Genomic DNA, 19,426 nt, shown 5'->3' with positions numbered 1-19,426 from the left:
AACCTATCACAATGAAATATATTGTGATCATCACAATGAGCATCACTGATGAATATTTTCTCCCATCTAAGACAAGAGAGTTGTCAACAAATGGGGAGATTCTCCCTCTACCATTCAGAAAGCACCTGAACTAGAATATAATTTTCTCCATTTTCCTAGCTCTTGCTTTCTCAGTCTCTCAAATGAGAACAAATCATATGTGCCCATTCTCTTCAAGAAATATGTGCAGAATTGAATAGATACTTCATTTTTTAAGAATGTTAAATTCTATAATTGAAACATCAAAATTTAGTACCAGCTTCAGCTTACTTTATTTTTTGTTTTACTCTATCTCATTCACTCTTAATGACTAGTTCAGTTGCTGCTTCATCTATTTACATGATAGTTGAAGAAGTTCCATTGATAAGTCAATTTTTCCATGAAAATGTCCCAAACAAGAGGGTACACATCTCTCCCAACTTTGCTATTGATAGTGCCAAAATTCTAATATCATATTTAACTCACAATTCCACTTGTGTCTCCCTCATTAAGACCCCAAGTTCCTTCGATTCTGCCTTCAAAATATTTCCCCATATTTACTTTGTCCTCTCCACTCCAACCAACATTATCCTCTGCAAATCACCCCTAGGTTACTAAAGAGACTTTGGCTAAATTAAAAAGGAAGGAGATCAGATTATATACCATCTAGAGACAGTCACTGTTAATATTTTGGGAAACATCCTTTCAAATAATATTCTCTGAGACTATTTTCATATTTTAGATGCTTTGCAGACTTCTTTTATATAGCAATATACAGTAAATATCATCTCATATAATTTACTCCTAAATTATGCATCTGTATTTCCTGAATAATCTGTTCCTGCCCTTATTTTATAGAGAAATAAATGTGGAAATTATGTCTTACCTATGCTATGGAGCAATTTAATAACAATATACAAAGTCTTCCCAGTCTTGTGTTTATCTTAACCTATCTCTACCTATATTATTTTCCTCTATCAACTTCTTCATCAAAACTAATTTGGTTCACAACCAATTCCCCAACACAAGTATTCCCACTCCATACATTAACTTGTATTCTTCCTTCTGCCCACAAATCCTTCTTATATATTCTCAATTGCATGTCCTTACTTCTAGACTAGACAAAAGTCCTGCCTCTTTATTCATGCATTCATTATTCTTCTTGTAACATGTATTTCCTATATATCTACTATGCACCAGTGATAAAGATTCAAAGATGAACAACGCACATACACCAGGCCTGCCCCTAAGCAACATCCTAACTAATGGCCAAGAATGATAATTAAATAAGTAATAACACAAAAATATGATCAACATTAGGTCAAATTATGTGACCCCCTATCCAGAGAACTTTGTCAGTGAAGCTTTGACAAGACATCCTGGCTCATGATGTTGAATCCCAGATCAGAATTCCTCTTCTATTTATTTATTACCTATGTTATATTCATTCCAAAGCTTGACATATGTTCTCCTACACTGTAAGTTTTTTGATGTTGAATCCCAGATCAGAATTCCTCTTCTATTTATTTATTACCTATGTTATATTCATTCCAAAGCCTGACATATGTTCTCCTACACTGTAAGTTTTTTGGGGGTACATATCCTTCCTCCCCTCTGAAATGGTTAAGTTAAATGATTTTGTATTCCTAGAAATCAGTAGGGGTTTGCACAAAATAGGTATTAGGTTTATTGTTACTGCTGCTACTAATGCTGGAAAATAAGAATTTGACTGTCTAGTAATTTCATGTTTCAAATAAGAATTTAGAAGCTTTTGAAAAAATCAGTTTCATGCCTAGCATTAGCAAGGCCCTGAGTTCAAACCCCAGCACCACCAAAAAAAAAAAAAAAAAAAAAAAAAATCACTAACAGCTACTCTTCATATCTCTTAAGTTATTTCCACTTACCTAAAGTCTCTACCGAGGCTCTACTCTCTACTGAGCATTTTGATATAAAAACAATGCAGTGATTCCTCCTGCTGAGTTAAGCAGTGTTGAACTAAAAGTCAACAAGCTTGACACTCAATGGTCTGAATCCCTCAGAAAGGACAAACTGAGCTGGGCATGCACTGTAATCCCAGCTATGTGGGAGGCTGATGTAGGAAGACTGCAAGTTCACAGCCACTCTGGGCAAATTAGTGAATCCCTGTCTCAAAACAAAATTTAAAAGGACTGGAAATGTAGCTCTCTGGTCGAACACCTAGCCTAGCGTGCATGAGGTCCTGGGTTCAACTTACCTTACTGAGAAAGAGACGAAAACAAACAAGCAAAATACACAACTCTACCTTCGATGTGCCTTTGATAGCCACATCCTGAACCTGTCTAATTGGTTTGTTTACTAATACTGACCTCAGAAATGTCAGTTATTAGTAAAGGTATGTAAAAGTACCATTACCAACCATATATAAATTATGTTCAAGGAAAACAAGAACACCATATTTAAATAGCTCCCCAAAACACTATTATTCAACTTTGCTTCTCTTGTCTATTTGTAAGAACAAATTATATTGACTGTTTTACAGAAATGTCAAGATACGTAAGTGAAATACACAAATAATCATAAAGCAAAATATCTAGCTCTAATGAATCATGTTGTAACTTATATAGATTGAAAAGAAAAAGGCTGAAACCATCGCTCCAAAAAAATTAAATTACGAATAAATGACTAACAGTTATTCCTGATTGTTTTAACTAGGCCAAATTCTCTGATAAGAACACCTTACACTTTGAAATAAAATTACATCTACTGTGCTTTTTGTGTTTTTCTTGATGAATATTTTAAATTTTTACTTTTTTCCAATTAGTTTTAACTGTATTGCACCTTGCATCAGCTACTAAAAGAGGTATTCTGTAAGAAATGTAAGAATTACCAGGATCATGCCAATCCCACAATCAGAAAACTATAGTGGTTCCCAATTGCTTCCCAAGTGAATAATAAAATTACAAATATTGGCATGATCCTAAAAACCCTAACCTTTCCTTTAGTCCAGAGCTTTGTAACCTGGGCCCAAAAATGGGCCTCAGGGGTCAGTTAACCCCCTGAAACTGAAACTAACATTTTGCATGTTTTTATGCATTTTTCTAAAGGAAAGACCCCAAAGTTTTCAGAGTCCCACTGGAGTCTCTGACCTCAAAAAGGGTTCACAACTATAATTTTAATATTCCCCTTTCATCACCTCCATCATATTTAATGGCCCACATCCATTATTATTTCACAGATCTGGAATTTCTAGCAGAGTCAAGAAAACCTACCTGCTGCCTTGAAAAGAGAGACATATGATTTCCGTCACAAAATATCCTAACAACCCTCACAAAGCTTTCTTTGAAATTCCTTCCCCCAACATTTCACTCCACCAGGCCTCACTGACCCAGTTCACCCTGGTGCATCAGTATTACCCATCTCCAAATAGTGGCAGAGCAGCACAGCTAAATAACACCGTAAGACTCCAGGCCAGGCTACTTAAACTAATTTGGGCAAATGTGCTCACAGGGGTTTTTCTATGGTATACACCCCAGGTAATGATGTTGCAAGGACTTTCCAAGACCATTCTTGAAATAAAACATAAACTTAAAACAAAAAGGGTAAGCAACTGAAGCTGGAGTAATAGTATATTTTAAGGCGGGTCAGGTCTCATACCATCCTTTATGTCACACCAGATCAGCATCCAGATCCAACTCTTACGGAATGACCTTTAGCTATTAAGTGGGTTTCAATAATAACCTGTCTCTTCAAATTTACTCCCTAGTAATTAATTTTAGAATCCATAAATAATAAGTACAATCTTCAATGAATAAGTAAATGTTGATTTTCCCCTTTTATTATTATTTCAATTTAATTTGACAAGTTTAATAGGCGGCTGAAAGCAAACTTAGGAACTTTTCAACTTCCTTTTCTGTTTTTAAGACTGTGAAATTAATAGCTACCAAAAGTATATATTAGTATATAAACTATTATTGACAAGCCCAGTATCTACTTTATTTGTATGCCACTTAAACAAACAAAATCTCATGAGAAATATATCTTTAAGGTTTGTATCCAAGGCAGTTGGGGTTGAGTTTTGTATCAGTAGGAGTTTAATCAACAAAACAGAAACCGCTTTGCTTAAAATTGAGGAATTTTGATGTAGGGTTTAATAGGTTATAAAGGAAATGAGAAGCTTGACAGAGTGGGTGGTGGGGTAACCTAGAGACTGGCAACAGCAGGAAATCCCCACAACCCCTCAGGCTAGAGGAACAATAGGAGGAATCTGGGATATCAAAGTCCAGCATCCAGACAGAACAACAGCAGATTCCTTCAAAGGTATCTGGAGCCAAGCAGGAGAGGCAGCCATGGAGGAGATGCTGCCAGAAGCAGACAGTGAGTGGGGAGAAACGTGGACTTCTAATTTTTCCTGCCACACTTAGGTGTCTTCCCAATGCCTTCTGGTTAGCATGATTCTGAGATGCAGTCTGCATCACTCTATTATACAGAGCAGAAACAGAGAAGACTGAAGAATAATGGCACAGAGTAACCACACATTTCTACCATGGCTTTGTTACCTACATAAATATTCAAAGTCAAGTCCAAATAGTATCTGATATGTAAAAACTTCATAAGCAAACAGCAACAAAAAACAAAGAGTTTATATAACCTCAAGTACACATATAATTGCATGACAGATGTGATCCTACAATATGTACAATAAGAAAAATGAGAAATTATACTCCATTTATATATGATTTATCAAAATGCATTCTACTGTCATGTATAACTAATGAGAATAAATTTTTTTTAAAGTTGAGAAAATAGAAAATCAATTGCATTTTATTAGTGTTACTTTTGAAAGGCTAACAAAATTTTATAAATTAAACCACTCATAAAATCTTTGCAAGAAAACTAATTCTACCAGAACCAACTACAGATGTCATCTTTAACTGAGGTTTTACTTACTGGGATGTTTTACTCACTAATTGTCTTCCTCTTTGCAATTATTGTCAGAATCTATAAAGTTCCTTCAATTTTACAACTAAAGTCTTAACCCAAGAAAATCTTCAAAAAAAGGTATCATGTTTCTATATTCTGGATCATCTTCTCCAATGAAGTCTTTTTCTCAGCAGTTATGGTATGATTGGCAGTAGATACTGTTGTCTATCCATCAATCATCTTTCTCCATTCTTTTCTCACAGCATAGAGATTGTGTACACACACATACTCCAAATGTGACAAGAAAAGGTGAACCTGTCTCTACATTCAGGGAAGAGATCTGAAAATTCAAAATCTAAGGGGGAGGTGAAGAGGCCAGGGACAGAGATTTAACCCATAGGGAATATTCATCAATGTTTCAAATATTTTTTTGGTCATCATACTAGAGGAGAGGTAAAGGTACAGGGGTAGGGCTGTAAGAATGTAGTGAGCAGTGGCCAGGGATACTGCTAAACATCCTAGAATGCACAGGACAGCACCCCTTCCTGCAACCAAGAGGTACCCTGAACCCCTGGTCTAAGTCATTTGTTCTAAAACTGAGGTTTCTGAACCTTCAGCCTCAGCATCTAACAAAAGGAGTTTGTTAGAAATGTAAATTCTCTAGATCTTCTCCAGATCTTCAGAATCCAAAACTCTGGGAATGGGACCTTTTACTTTAACAAGTCCCCTGTTAATTCTGACAAACTTGAATGTTTCAGAATCACTGAACTAAGGCTCCCAGGGTTGCCACCTGTGTAAATTATACATTTTATTGAAACATAGGCACACCCGTTCATTTACTTACTGTCTGTTGTTGCTACAACAGCAAAATAGAACAGATGGATGGCAAAATCAAAATATTTGCTATCTAGGCCTTTAGGAAAAAGTTTGCCAACTCTTCATGGACTCACCATAGGACCCAGCTATCCAGCTCCTCAGTATTTATCCTAAAGAATTAAAGCATCATACTATAGCAATATATGCATACCCATGTTTATAGCAGCACAGTTCACAATAGTCAAACTATGAACCAGCTTAGATGTCCATCAATGAGTGAATGGATAAAGAAAATGTGGTATACACACACACACACACACACACACACATTGAGTATATGTGTATGTGTGTGTGTGTGTGTGTGTGTGTGTGTGTGTGTGTGTTACGGAGTGTGTATGTATTATGGAGTTTTATTCAGTAATAAAGAAAAACGAAATTATGTCATTTGCAGGAAAATGTACGGAACTCAAAAACATAATATTAAGTAAAGTAAGCCAAACTTAGAAGGTCAAGAGCCATATGTTTTCTCTCATATGTAGAAGCCAGAGAGGAAAAGAAAAAAGGAAGGTTGGGGGGCAGGGATATTATGAAAATCAAAGGGGGATCAGTAGAGGAAAGGGACCAGGGGGTGGGATGAAGGGAGGGAATGGAGAAGTTCTGGGGAGTGACATCTGCCAAATTATATTGCTGTATTGTGTGTATATTTGAATATGTAACAACAAATCCTTATATACAACTATAATGCATCAATAAAAAATGTGGAAAGAAAAATAGTTTGCCAACTCTTAAAACCAATCATGATAATTTTATTATTCTAACCAGTAAATGGTTTAGGAATGGCTTTTTCAGGAAGCCATAAGACTGATTATCGGGATCTACAAGATGGAAGAGGAATGTTGCTGGACATAAAGATGGACATTAGGGGAAATATTCCTTATTTCTAAGGAGCACAGACACACAAAGAGATACACTTTTTTCTCCTCTGGGTGTGATACTAAAACTGCAGCAGCCATCTTGCAACCAGGAGGAAAGCCAGATAAGAACAAAACCAACACTCTGAAGATAACAATAGTAAACATGAAAAGAGCTTGATATCCAGGTTAATTTTTTTCACAATGAGGTTTTATTAGTTGAATAATAAGAAAAAAGGGGGGCAAAAAATGGGATAAAAAGTCAAGGGGGCAGGGGGAGAACAAATTCAAACAACTACAAGAGTTTTTAATTACCTTCGGTCTATGTTTTAGTGCATGTATGTTTGCATCCATAATCCACACAAATACTGAAGTAAAACAATTTTGGTTTGAAGCAAATTAAATTTTTCCTCCAACCATAGTGAGTAATAACTATTTCCTTTTCTACTGCAACCAGAGCAATTTAAACTTAACAGGCCACATTTGCATAAATATAATCAAAGGTTTACCACAAGAAACACACAGTACAAGCTACTATACTTGCAATGTTTTCTCCAAGAGGTAAGCAGCTGTGAAGACACCATGACTTGGATTTTAATTGATTTGAACCTGTGATGTACTAAATACAAATGGATATTTTAAATCTTCATGTAAACAACTTCATTTCCCACAGAATATAATGTAGCTTGGCATATATTTACATAATATATAATACACCTGGCATTGTGTTAGGTTCTAGAGACAAAAAGAAATGGGCCATGATCCCTGCCTTCAAGCAGCTTCCATCTGGTGGAAAAAATGATAAATATACACAGAGAATTACGAGAAAAGAAATTAGAGTACAGAAGTTTGCAGAGTGTTATGAAAACAAAGAGGAGGGGTAATCTAATTAGAATCAAATTCTAATTAGAATCAAATCTAATTAGGTTCAAAATCATAAGTAAAATATATTATGGAAACTGTAACTTATTATACAAAGATTTTAGAAGCTACACTTTGAAAAACTGGTATTTAAAAATGTCACATACAAAGGATCATAGAGTTGGTTTAGCAAATTAATCTGGATAAAAATATTTAAAATATATTAATCTTCCTAAAAGTTCACTGCACTTGGAGATGTATCTTCATTAAATTCTCATCATTCACCTGGTAGGGGAAAACACATAATCTTGAAAGATTAACATTCCAGGGATGGTTCCAATTTCATGAATAACAATCTTCCCAAGCACAAAGAAATGTCCAATCCAGAGTGGGAGCTCAGCAGGACTGTCCTGGGCCTACATGGCCAACTTACAACCTTGAGGCAAGGTACAGTCCAAAACCTTGTAGTACCAGGAACTAGACTAATACTCAACAAAATCACCATGACTGGGATGAATCATTTCATTACATGTTTGACCAAGTGGAAAAATAATTTGTTATGGTCACTGACACTGTTGACAATGTTTATTATGTGATGAGTTCCACAAACATTAGGTTTATATGTCCACTACAAGAGAAAATAAGGATGGTTTAGAGGATGGAGCTAATGCTACTGTATTCTAAAACCCAAGAACCACAGTGTAAGAAGAAGCCATTTGACCCAAGTAGCACACACAATTAAATATGCCATTAACTTCAACAATAAACTGTGCTTATCAATGTATTCTGCAATTACCTTTCTGCTAAAGAATCTCTCAAGTAGTTAACCAATACCAGACCTACGAGGGCAAGTTTGTTCATAAATACTACCTAACCTTCACATTATCTAACATCATGTCCTCATCTGATTTTATCTGAGAGGTCACCAGCTTCAAGCTTACTTATTATAGTTGGCCAATTTATTAAAATTAGAGCCAAAATCTTCTCTAAGAGATATTTTCTCAAATATTGCACAAGAAATCTGTGCAACTTTTTTTTTATGAAAATAATCCTCCATATGAATTTTGTCTTGCTATTATCCACTATAATATCAAAAAAACAAATAAAATCCTCCATGATCAAGGCCTTTATCCAAAATTCTCATCTGCTCCTCATCTATTTCTTTTCCCTCAAACTTCATAAACTCACCTGAACATCTTTACAGTGCTTTAGATACACCTATTGCCTCTAAAGGAATAAAAATATCCTTTCTCTGCACTCATTATTTATCATTGAAAAATCACTTCTAATCCTCTTGCCTACTTCACTAGTTCTCAACTGGAATCTACAAAGAAATGAGATTAACAAATGTCCTTCTAGAAGTTTCTCTGTGAGTCAAAAGGCCCTGGAGTAAAAATGGGAGTTTGCCCTAAGAAATGACTAGGTAAGCAATCCCCAGTGAATGATTTTAGGCACTTGTGGTCAGAGGCGATCTGGCCTGGCGGAAGTCCTCAGGCTGAGCCACCATTACCAGTCTGCTGTACCATCTGTGCAAAACCCTGGCTTCCCATAAAATCAACTTCACTGAACTGGTGGCAGTTCATGGTTTTTGAACATTCCACTTTAACTGGAAATTTTCTAAAATGGCTCTGTAACTCTGGTTTGCTGACAACCAACATTTACAAATTTGGCAAGAAACCCCTGTCGCCCAGCTGCCTCCGATTTACTGTCCCTGGGCACAGTCTCCAGTTTGGCTGCTGGGCTCTACACACTTAGCACTGCCATTGCCTCTGGGCAGTGTGGTGTGGTGGAAAGCAATTGACGGAAGGTAAGCAGACCTGGGGCCAGTCCTGCTTCTGTCTCTAATGAGAATGCTCTTAAACTTCCTAGACCTTGGTTTCTGCACCTATAAGTTTTCTTCTAGTTCTAGAAAGGCAGTTAGTTCACTAGCAGTTAATAAGCACCTATTATGGGCTATCTGTGTAACAAGATATACAAACCTCACCCTCAGGGACTTCACAGTTTAATGACTGACTCTACACAGGCAGTTTGCCATCTTTTATGCTAAAAAAAGAAACAGTGCTGATAAACCCCAAATTAATTCCAGTATCTCATATTGTCACCTCTTTCAAAACTTCACCAACTTCTGGACAAGCAAACAGGTAACAATTTTAGAATAAATGAAAGACCATCACTTCCGGCTTTCTTCCTTGTCCCACTAGGACTGCCCATTCAAAAATCAACTAAAGGGTAGATGAAACAGGACCAACAAGAAGTCTGGAGAAGTGAACAACTACATAATCAGCCAATGGAACAACAGAAAGTTGCCAGAATTGATGCTGAAGAAAAAAACGCAGCAATGCCAGTTAAAAACTGTCAGATTGTTCACATGTGAAGACTTCATATTGAAAACTGGTTAATCAATAATACACAGGATAATGACAATCTATGCCATTATGTGACATTATGGCATTATGGAATCTTCTAAGAATCATAACCATCTATTTCTCAGCTGATATCTATTTGTCCCCTCTTGAAAAGCCTACTCAAAACTCACCTTCTCTAACCTCAGGACACCATCTCTGATTGTATCCTTCTCTATGTCCATCTATGTGCCTCGATCTCCATAAAAGAGAGAGGGTCCAAGGATTCTCTGGCATAATTCATGTATTATTTTGTGAGCTTGTGTGTGACTTCTCTTCTGCAACTTTAAACTCTTCAGAGACAGTATCTTATGTCCCACAGTGAGAATGCACTCACTGACATTTTCTGCCTGCCTTGGCTTCACACCTTCCAAGGTCTCTAGTGCTAAGATAGAATCTAGTACCATTTGAAAAGGGAATTCATCATTGAGCACTGACATCATACACATCAGAAAAGGGCTTGCTATTTTCATGGAAAATGAAAAAAAGATAATTTGAGATAAATAGTTGTACAAAAGCAAGAGGGAAATTATATAATTTACATTAGAAGTTTAGGGAGAAAGTCTGATCATCAAAAAAGACTTAGAAAGGAATATCTTAGAAAGTCTAGAAGTGATTTTTTTTTACAAACCTAGGTTCTAATTTCCCACAATAGAAACAACTAGTTGAACAACTTGTGTCAAAATCATTTATCTGAAAAGGAGGATACTGGTATTCACTGTTACAAAAATTTAGGAAGATAATACTCAAGTAAATGTGAAATGCTGGTGGATCATATAACTATAATTACTATGACAGGGAAAGGTGGTACTACAACTGGATTTAAAACGAGAAGCATTTCATGAGGCCTGCCATGGCCCAGGAGTTGGGCTAGGTCTCCATTCCAAGGAAGAACAAGACATGGCCTCCCTCCTCACAGAGTTTGCATTCCAGTTCCAAGTTCTACAAAGGCTTTCTCAGAACAAATCCAATCTAACACACCAAATGTCTGCTAGTTATGGTAATTAAAATAAAGGGGACTTAAACATGCTCACAAGTTTATACTCTTGAGAAAAAGAAGATATTTTTGTAAGAAAATCAAGACAACATAGCCTGCAGGTTTGAGTTACAAACCTGGGTTACATGCTTTCCCAAACCACAAGGGCCAAGCAGCTTGTCTTCCCTCCCCGTCTTTTTTAACAGCTGGGAAAGTTGTGGGGTGATGTGTCTGGTCCAAAAATCTTACTCTTTTGGCTTTGCTTAGTTTTGCAAAAATAAAAGGGATTTCAAATAGACTTCACATCTTTGTAGTTCATTAAACCCTCCAGATATTTTCCCACTTTGTCAACCATTTCATTTTGCATCTTAGTTGAAAACATCTCCCTCCTTTATCAATTTCTCTACTATTTTTCATTTAATTTGGTAACAATATCCTTTCTGTCTGTAAAGAAATAGAACTTTGTGAAATAAAACATTTCAAAGATGTTTAGCCAAATAAAAATTGATATTAATTGGAAAAGTGACTATAAGATAAAGTACAAAATCCAGTCCAAAATTACTTAGGGTTATCTGTGTATACTAAATCTAACATGCACTAGGAGGTCTCCCTATGGGCCTCACTTTTTTTTTAACCCTATTTTTATGGGTGCATTATAGTTATACAAAATGGTGGAATTTGTTATTGCATAATTGTGCACATGATGTAATCAAGAGAATTGTTCAACTAATTCTCAGTATTTCCCCTTTCCCTTCCCTCCTCTATGGGCCTCTCTTTCTAGCTAAAGGAGAAAAAAATATCAAAATTTACAGTTTATGGCATCCCAGGCAGGGACAATCTTTTTTCTTATTTGGTTTAGTACAGATGTAATACTTGTCCATTCTGAGCTAAGGTAGTTTGAAAACAATGCCTTTTCCAATCCTCTATGCTGCCTTTGATGGCATCAATGAATCACTGGACAGGGCAATGGCCATGCTGACACCATTTACCAATGCACAATACTCTACTGTGACAGTGACTGTTAACACTACCATCACAAAAGCAGATAGCTTCTCGAAAGAGTGGTTTCTTCACTCTTATCACTGTGTAATGGGGTCAGCCTTCATGGTAGATTATGAAAGAGATCCATTAGAAGAGTTTTCAAAAAATACTGAAAAGTATTTGGGCTTGAGACAACTTGACCTACAATGTCCACACTGCCTCCATTATTGTTAAATCTCTTCCCGTTCTACCTAGCTATTTTATCCATTCCCTGGTGTTCTTTCCTTCCTCTTCCTTCCACTATTCTCTACTATATTGGAGTGAAAGAACACATATATCTTCCTGTAGCTACATTTTTCCCTAAAAAAGGAATAATAGTTGAACATTTAGCTCACAGAGCATATGACTAAAGTTTGAGCAATTATCAGCAAAATGATGGATAAGAATTTGTTTTTCAAGGTAGCCACATGTTCTTCAGGGTTAGACCAACTCAGATTTCAGCCTCAGGAATGGATCGATTTTTCTTATCACTTGCATGCATCCTCCCACATTAACAGATGCTGTCAAATTTTCTCTTCAGCACTATTTCACCTAGGCACCCAGACTGCTCAGAGTCTGTTAGAGTTTCTGCACGTTAAAAGGTTAGTCTCATTTATTACCTTTAAGCACAAGAAGTTTCTATTTATCCATGGTTGATTCTGGTTCTAATTAAACTTCCACCATCTAAGGGTGATACAACATGATGGGCAATGTGTGTTTGCTACTTGTTTTTATATATATATATATATATATGAAAGAGCCCCCTGCCAAATCAAAGTCTAGCTAAATACTATAAACCAATTAAATTCAACATCTCCTGGATTTTATTTTATTGATTGAATTACCCTTCATTGCTAAAATACTAGAAAATGGTGTAGGTTTCTCAGCAGTTAAGCCCCAAATTAGGATCTGTAAAAGATGAATAGATTTGGGTGAGAGGACATTTGGGGTTAGAGATGATGAGTTCTAGTTTAGGGTGTGATCAATTTTCAATGTGATTAAAAGATATAAAGAATCATAGGCCAGGGGTATACACTTATAATCCCAACAACTTGGGAGGCTGAGGTAGGATTATAAGTTCAAGGCCAGTCTAGGCAACTTAGCAAGACCCTGTCTTAAAATAAAAAATAAAAAAGATTAGGGCTAAAGCTCAGTGGCAAAGCACCCCAGGTTCAATCCCCAATAGCAAAAAAAAGAATTATGACAAAGGTCTGGAATGGAGAAACAGTCATAGTATCATAAAGTCACAGCTATTGCTCTGTGTCAACAGAAGTAAAAAATCTCAAAATGCCTTAAGATTACATGGAATTCCTGTGAGCATAATAATGATAAAATTTGATGCAAATTAGATAGCAAAAGGCTGTTAATGGATTCTGTCACCTATGTTACCTGTAATAAATTAAAAAAAAAAGAACCCATTAAATGTCTTCAGTCAGTATAATAAATGATCAATATTTTAACAAAAATAAGGACAGACAAGACAGTCATTCTTAAAAGAGAGGAGGAAGGAACATAAATTCTGCATGAAGAATTTGTGATTCTAAGACACTATTCCAGAAAGATCTTTTCATTACATAAGAAAAAGCTAGTAAAAACCCCACAGACATGAGATTAACACATTAGATCAATGGAGTAATTATAAGTGCAGGTTTGTTTCATAACACAACTGAACTCTTGATAAAGGAGGGCATTAAGAAAAATGTTTTTAAAAGACAAGACACACAACTGGATCAAAGTCTAAGAAATACACAAATGAAATAGTGGACTTTTTGTTAAAACTAGGAATAGGAAAGCACAAATAAGTTGAAGTTAATGATCTTGTCCAGTCATAGAGAAATTACAAAGTAAACATAATACAGGGTCTGGGATCCCTAAAGATTTTTAAAGAGAGCTGAAAGGAGATACAAACAAAGGAGACAGCATACTATTCTAGGTCCAGTAAACAAATTAAAATGAAAGGAGGTAATAATTTTTTGCTAATAAACATAATTGAGCAAACAAACTTGAGATATTGCACAGAATGCTCCCTAGAAGAACATTTTGTCAGAATCAAAGCCCGTCTCTAAGGGCACATGTAACAAATGTGCTTATGCCATCTTCAATCACAGCCACACTCCTAGTGAAAAAGTGATGCACATTCTCTTAACAGTCACCAGTCCCTGAATGGTTGCTATTCAGGGTTGCCATAATGAGGGGTGTGATTGACATGATAAGATATCCTCTCTTTCTCCTCAGAGATAGTGTGTGTGTGTTATGGAGGATGAGGATCCTGACACCTGGAAAGCCATACTAGAGGAAGGCTTACCCTTGACTTCTGCTAACACCTCCACCCTAACTATACCACACTGACGGCTCAAGCCCATGACATATTCCCTAGGTCAAGTATGTGCCTATTGGACTTCCCTATATATATCTCCTAATTGTATTTGATGGACACATGGCATTGTCCCATTTCTTCCTCATTGTGAAATTCCTCCTTGAGAGAGAGAGAGAGAGAGAGAGTGTGTGTGTGTGTGTGTGTGTGCAGGGGTACTCAGGACTGAGCTAGGGGCACTCTACCACTGAACTACATCCCTATCCCTTTTTATTTTTTTGATACAGGGTCTTGCTAAATTGTCCAGACTGGCTTTGAACCTGAGCCTTCTGAGTAGCTGGGATTATAAGCATGTGCCACCACACCCAGCTGAAATAACTCTTTAATTATCATTTATCCCTATTTAACATTTTTAACATTTTTCTCACTTTTAATGACATAAGATGTGATATCATGATTCTTACTCTTCCCATTCAGTAATCAATTAGTGTATTTCAAGACTACATTACTCCAGCCAAGCTATGGAAATAACCTAGCATCTGTCAACAGGGCTAGGGGTGTAGCTCAGTGGTAGAGTGATTGTTTAGCATGTGCAAGGCCCTAAGTTCAATCCCTGGTGCTGCAAACAAAACAAAACAAAAATCTCACTGTCTGTCAACAGATGAATAAATAAACAAAATGTGATGTGCAAACATTTATGTACAGACATACACAGACATACTGGAATATATCCGTCTTATTAAAAAAAAGAACAAAGTCCTGCCACTTGAAACAATATGGATGAACCTGGAGGATATTATGCAAAATGAAATAAGTCAGACACTGAAAAACAAATACTGCATGGTCTCACTTATATGTGGAATCAAAATAGACCAAACTCATAAAAACAAAGAGTAGAATGATAAATGCCAAAAGCTAGAAAATGTTGGTCAAAGGACACAAAAGGTCATTTAAATGGAATGAATAAGTTTAGAAGATCTACTACACAACATAGTGACTATAGTTAATAGTGTATTGTGTACTTGAAATTTTCTAAAAAAGTTGATCTTGAGTATTCTCACAGCATACGATCGTAACTACAAGGTGATAGATATGCTAATTAGCTTGATTATGGAAATAATTTCACAAAGTATCATATATCAAAACATCATGTTTAAACCTTAAATATACACAAATTTTATTTGTCAAGTATACCTCAAAAAAGCCAGGAGAAAAAATACTGCCATTTTCTAATTAAATGATCTTTCTTGATCTATATCAATTTGATCTAATTTCATAGCTCATCCAAAATAGTGAAAAATGAAGTCATTATTTTATTGCTAGAAAGAGTATTCTTTAAAGTTATTAGTCCAGTTAACCATGAATAACAAGGCAAGAATAGACTGACAGTGATAAGAGCTAATGTTTATTAAGCATTTACAATGCCCCATGCACTAAGTACTTTATGTGTATCAACTCAATTAATCCTCAAAACCACCTATGTGGTGGGTTATTAGTACCCCATTTTAGAGATGAGAAAACTGAAATACAGACAGTAAAGTGAAATACAGACAATTCCCCAAAAGGAATTTGTAATTCAAAATTGTCACTTTGGATGGAATAAGAATGTCCTAAAATTAATATTTATGGAGGGATCATTTTATTTGTCCCTATAGGGAACTGCAAAAGAAGGAAGAACCTCAATTTACTGACATGCTCTGGGCACTGGTTCCTCCTGCTGGGACACCTCTACATGCACTTTTCAGTGCCTGCCTCCCCCGTGCCCCCACCCCCCCACCCCACAGCTCTACCTCAGGAAGGGAATCTCATTGGAGATGATTCTCATAAAGATCATAAAAAGAATATGCCTCCTGGAAGCATTAATGGGGGAAGGCTGAAGAAAAAAGAAACAACCAAACTTACTTTTTCCCACCAGACTTTGGCTTTCTGGCTACTGCATGTTATCTCTAAGTCAAAATTACAAGAATAACCACAAATCCCCTCTCTATCTGGAGTAGCCACTAAATAACTGAAAAGTCACACAGGATCTCTGGTTTTTATGAAAAAACTGACAAAACTGTAAGGGAGCATAATTAGCAAATTATAAAGTCTGATGAACTGGCACATGCCATTGGTGGCACTCAGGGTTGTAGATAAAACAATAAGTAACCAAATAATAAGTTTCTAAAACTTGGTCTCCTCACCTGTAAAATATAGATAATAACAGCTAAATAAAGGACTCACTGCAAGTTGATAAAACTATGCAAGAACTGATGAATGTGTTTTCTATTATTAAATATTAAAGATAAGATGGAGAATGAAATCACTAGTACTCCATATTTATAAGCTATCTGAGCAGTCTAAAAATTAATGTAATCTATGTTTTAATATGAAAAAATCTGTCAAACAGATGTCATCATATTTTCAATTAGATTCAGCTAAATGAGGGTATTTAAAACTTCTGGGGAAAAAGTGAAATTCAAAGAAAACTATTCCTCACCACCCCCCAAAATAAGTCTCTATGTAATTATAATGAAGTTTTTTTTTTTTTTTTTTTTTTTTTGTGGTGCTAGGGATCGAACCCAGGGCCTTGTGCTTGCAAGGCAAGCCCTCTACTGACTGAGCTATCTCCCCAGCCCTATAATGAAGTTTTTAAATTTCATATCCATTTCATATTTATTATTCTCATTTGTATGAAGAAAACTGATATTACCATTCCTATTTTACAAGAAGAGGAAACCTAATCAAGGAGTAAATGGAAAATAGGAAATGAATCCCAAAACTTGTAGAGTTCACATCCCATACTTTTTTTACATTACCCCTGGTAGGTAAGAAATAATGCCCTTATTTTCACAAAATATTTTTGTTTTATTTTGACCTAACTTTTCTGATAATGGCATTTGCCCCTAGATAAACAAAACCAAAGTCTTTTCAAGTCTATTAACCTTTTAAACAATCTGAGTAGCCAAAGAAGACAGCCACATTTATGAGTTCCATGAGACATTTGACAATTCTATTACGAATGGAGTGCAATTTTAATTTAACAAAACAATAAGAACTGTCATTTAGAAGTATGAAATATTTAAATATTAACACATCTAAAACACTTAGAGACATTATACTATAGGATTTGTCAACCTCATTGAACAAAAAGCAACTGATACCTAGAAAAATAATACATTATTTAAATTTTAATACACCCAAACACACACAAACTTCAACTCACAGAATTTGAGACAGTGCTAGGTTTATAGAGGATGAAATCTTAATTTTAGTTTAATTTTTCCATAAATGAATTTAGCATCATTACATTGGTATAATATTTGATGGGTCTCCTTCTATAAACGAGGCTCTTCTGCTTTGGCAAACAGAATAGCATAAAAGCCTAAAACACTTGGAAAACATTATTTTAAGGTTGTTTATATTTGGCTTCAATAGCTCCATTGTACTAGCTGAGGCTTGTTAAATTTAGAGGAATTTGATTAACTTTATTTCAAACAAAAATAAAAGATTAAGGATAGTGGTAAAAGCACATCATGGCTCACAGAGATGCTGAATAAACTCCCAGTCCAGAAACGCAGAATTTTTAGAATTGGAAAGAACCATTGTAATATGGAAATACTTTGAAGCCCATTTCTCCCACTAACCCAAGCAATACAGTTATTTTTTTTCTTCCACAGGGTTCCTAATGGAAACTGGATCTGTAGAACTCAGTATAAGCATCACCATGTCAGAAAGTTCATGTAGAGGTTCCCTGTGCTATTTCACTTCTGAATACATGATGTTAGTACAGTTGGCTGCACAAAGGAAAATGCAAGCATCTGAGAGTCTGTGTCTTGGTCTACACAATGCCTAGCAATCTTTGGTAAGGTCTTATCAATTCACTTGCAGTTGAATGGCATAGCCTCAATCCTCTGGCCAGTGACAACTAACCACAAGGCAAGTCTGGGTACCCCACTCCCTTCATGATATCTTGGGAAATCCCAACAAACTACATATCCATTATATTTTGTACAGACCATCCAGGCTCCCCAGGTGTCCTTTCCTTAGTCATCAAACAGAAGCCCATCCCCTTCTACCATCCATTTTCTTCTGGCTTGCCCCTACAGTCAGCACTAAGTCCTAAAAGGTTTAACACGATTGTGTAATTGGTCTACTTATTCAGACTTAAAATATTTCCTAATAAAAAAATGTGTTTTAATAAAGTGGACAGAGTACAGGTTTCCTGAGTCTATCTTGAGTCTAACCCAAAAGAGCAATGCCATTGTTATGAGAAGAGCTGCCCGTCAAAGACATGCCCTTTCACCCTTCCTGGGCAACTTCATTCTGACATTTCCAAGTAATATCCTTCATTAATGTGGCCTATGTTTTAAAGAACCCATGGAGAATCTTTTACATGTTTTCCTATAAGTATGTGTGTTATGGTTTAGATGCAGTATCCCCCAAAAGTTCACATGTGAGACAAGGCAAAGTTTGGATCATAGCCTTGACCTAATTAGTGAATTAGTCTCTGATGGGATTAACTGAGTGATAACTGGAGGTGGGTAGGGTATGGCTGGAGTCAGTGGTACATTGAGGGCATGGCTATGGGGTAAATATTTTATATATGTAGAGTAGAGTCTCTCTCTCCACTTTCTGATCATCATGTGAGCTGCTTCCCTCCACCACACTCTTCTGCCGTGAAGTTCTACCTCACCTGGATCCCCGAGGAGTGGAGCCAGCCGTCTATGGACTAAAACCTCTGAAAATGTGAGCCCCCAAATGGACTTTTCCTCTTTACAATTGTTCTGGTTGGGTCTTTTAGCCACAGCAGAGAAAAAGCTGACTAAAACAATGTACCTAAGCACAGATTTTTTTTTTTTTTTAAGTTCACTTAGAGGCAAACAGAGCTCACCACATTTTTTTGCCAGATATCATGTGACCTATATTCATGGTAGCTTTCACAATTTCAAACTAAGCTACTGCAATTTTCCAAGTCAATCTACTATGATAATTTTCCTATCCAGTGTTTTCGGATAAATATAGCCATCTATGGGAGAATATGGTAATTACTATGTGCCATCTTCTAATACCAAGCCCCAACTATATGACTTCACTTCTACACTAACATTATACTTCTTGTCAAAATCTTTTTGTATTTCCTTATGGAAAGGATTACAAGGAATTCCTCACTGACTTCAAATGTGAATGTAAAACATAACTAGGATAAAAAAAGATAATCACAACTAAA

The 19,426-nt window shown here is 36.0% G+C and overlaps 1 protein-coding gene across 1 annotated transcript in view; it reads right to left on the bottom strand.

Moving 5' to 3' along the window:
• The window catches only part of Bbs9 (Bardet-Biedl syndrome 9), a 441,935-nt gene that overhangs the window by 110,884 nt on the left and 311,625 nt on the right, over positions 1 to 19,426 (bottom strand).

This window comes from Sciurus carolinensis, chromosome 8 (assembly GCF_902686445.1).
Source record: "Sciurus carolinensis chromosome 8, mSciCar1.2, whole genome shotgun sequence".
Lineage (NCBI taxonomy): Eukaryota > Metazoa > Chordata > Mammalia > Rodentia > Sciuridae > Sciurus > Sciurus carolinensis.
The sequence above is the reverse complement of the archived record's forward strand: the minus strand, read 5'-3'. Positions and strand labels throughout refer to the sequence as shown.